This window comes from Carya illinoinensis, chromosome 3 (assembly GCF_018687715.1).
Source record: "Carya illinoinensis cultivar Pawnee chromosome 3, C.illinoinensisPawnee_v1, whole genome shotgun sequence".
Taxonomy (NCBI): Eukaryota; Viridiplantae; Streptophyta; class Magnoliopsida; order Fagales; family Juglandaceae; genus Carya; species Carya illinoinensis.
The window spans coordinates 37,154,629-37,157,859 of NC_056754.1; positions in this window are offsets into that span (position 1 = coordinate 37,154,629).

Genomic DNA, 3,231 nt, shown 5'->3' on the forward strand with positions numbered 1-3,231 from the left:
AAACTAGAAATGTAAATTTTAACTGGAAAACAGGTCTGGACCGTACCAAACTGGTCAAATCAATTTGGTTTTAGACCGGTCCAGTCTGGAGCCAGTTTCTAAAATGCCAAAATCAGCCCGGTTCTGATTTCATGATTTTTAGGACCGGACCAGACCAGACCGGTACACTATAATATATATTTAAATTAATTTTTTGAATATTATATATAATAATATAAATTATAATTATATATAAGATAACGTTATTGTTATTATAATATATAACATAAAACTTTAATTTTAAATATGTAAAATTTATTTAATCATATGCAGTTTCTTTAGAACAGAATTTTTTTATAAATCAAGTTTTACATAACAGATTTTTTTATAAAGCAGATTTTTGTAAAGAGTAACATATTCTTTTAAGCATTTTTTTAAACATACATTTTATGAGAAGTTTACATTTTATTAAAACTGGGAAATTGGACTAGACACTGGTAAAAAACCTGAGATGCCAATTTTGGAGAGTAATTAGTGCATAATCGGTTTTGGAAAATATAAAACCAGTACATACCTCTTCTGTCCTAAATTTTTTCCAAAATCGGACTAGACCAGACCGGTTACACTCCTAATTAAAACTCAATGTCTCACACACTCATATCTCTATGAGTTTATATTAATTTAAATATATCTTTTAATTAATGAGTTGTAGTGGAACACAAATACTTCTAAATTTCATGATGGTCAAAAGTAGGGAAGTAGCAACCGATGAGAGAATGGGGAGTAGCAACCGACCATACCAGTCGATAGGGAGGAGAAACCCCAGCCGTATCGACTTCGGTAATTCTCGATCAGTTCTCAATCGCCCCAGTGGCGATGGTCATTTGAGAGTATAGAGAGAGAGTTTGTGTTGCAAAGGAGAGAGAGAGAGAGAGAGAGAGAGAGAGAGAGAGAGAGAGAGAGAGAGAGAGAAAGAAACTGAGAAAGTGAATCGGGAAAAAAGAGGGGAGGGAAGAAGATGATATAATTTCGAAACGATGCTGTTTGGTTGCAAATCAAATGGTGTCATTCCACTTATATTTTTTTTTTATACATTATGGAAAAAACAACGATGCCATTTTATTTTTGTTTAAAACACAACTATAGGCATAAAACGACACCATTCCACTTAAACTAGAATGATGTCATTTTGAGTACAATATATATAAAAAAATTATTTAATCGGCCAGTTCAACAGTTTGAACCAGATTCAAACTGGAACAAAAACATGCCGACATCGATTTTCTCTATTTTCTACCGCACGCAAACCGGTTCCTGACTCTGGGGGCCTATCTCTATCAGCGTTGCTCATTTCGGCTAGTTCTTGTACAACCCTAGCCAAAAGTGATCAATTTAAGTATTGAGAGGGTTAAGAGTTCTCACCTACAACATAATTGTGCCTCTAGCCATCGGGAGACACTCGGAGGTAAAGTTGTTAGGGTGATCTTTCTCTCATATTCAGGTTCAGATTCTCTATTAAATTCTAAACATAGATATACATTTTTTTTAAGTATTATTATTTAATGTTGTAGATCATAGAAAATTGAAGATGTATATATTTAATATTTTATGTTAAAGTATTTAGAGTAAATGTTACATGCCATCATAGAGTGCACAAATGCCGTGCAATCGTTTTGAAAAAAAGTGGGATCCATTATTAAAAATTTAATTTAATTTTTTCATATAGATCTCGTATTTATTTATTTTTTAAAGAGAATGAAATGTAACATGGCCCCCATCCATTTCCCGGAGACGGACACAGTCTTGAATGATTTTTTTACAATCAGCTGAACGGATTGTGGTGCCATCATTGGAAGCAATGGTTGGTTGTGTTATGCTGCTTTGTTATTCTCAAATGTTCGAATAAGAAACTGACATCCTTATCCTCAAAATATAACATAGATGGACAAAAACATCAACCAGCCCAAATCGCAGCCTATATATAAGAAGCTTAATCCAGTTATAGGACAAGAAATACAAAAAGAGGTTATAATACCAAAAAATCTCGTTCTAAGTAGTCAGTGCATAGTGCTAGTATTTTTAATAATTAGTATTTATTAGTAACATATTTTATCATTGCCATTACTTTTTGTTTTAAATGCTATTAAGCTATACGTTTTTTGCTTCTTCAGTTTCTCTTTCTCTTGAATTTGGGATGCATGTACGTAGAAGGCCTCAAGCCGTTTTAGATCTTTAGTGCTTTTTAAAATGACCGTTGGCTGGCTGCTTTAATTTTCGGTTAAGGGGATTAATGTTGGCCGCTTTAACTTTCATTCAATTGCCCGGTTTTCAAATTATCTTGAAACAACTTCTATTTTGTAAATGAGAAATGATATCTGTAGTCATAGAATGCGCAAGTGTTGCACAATCACTTTGAAAAAAATGAGTAAATAGGAGACACACATAATAAAAATTAATTTTTTAAAATGATGATAAAACGTTTACGCATTCCACAACTGTATGTAGTATTGCTCTTTTCAAATTGAATTGTATTTTATTCATTTTGAAGTTGGCATCTAGCGTTGGTAATTTTTTGTAGCATGGTATTTTATTTATAGAACTTATGGAGTAATGGTGTGAAGTTATTGAAATAAAAAAAGGCAAAGTCTGTAGATACTTTTGAGATTTTTCCACACAGGTGTTTTTTTGGTGGACCGGAGTTTTGGGCTCAACCACTTGTGCATAATTAGTTTGAGTTATACAACAATCAGTTGACTATTGTATACTGGAGGAGACAAATCAAGAAAATGTATGTTACACTAGTTGATTTAAAATTTTATACACTCCAAAAGAGTTGAATCTATTTAAAAAGAGCGAGATTCCATACCTGATCAGTTCAAACTACTTTCGTCTGAATGTTAATTTGATTGTGATTTTTATTGCATTATTTCACGCACATGACATGAGGCCCACGTGCGCCCGAGTAACTTTGGTTGTAGGCTGGAATATTGCTCAGTGCACTGCTATAGTGGAAAACACTATTGTGACTTGCCTAATAGAGAGATTTTTTCTCATCATCCACATCCTCATTTAAGGATATATTGACTTCGGTATTTAGATGATTTCAAGCATCGTATTATTATATAGATATGTTAAGGTCGTGTCCGACCACTGCCTATACAACCTTTCACCGGCAAATAGAAAGAAAACTCAGATGGGATGCATATGAGAATACTCCAATGCTTAAGTTAGCACAATATCTCTCAAAAGTCT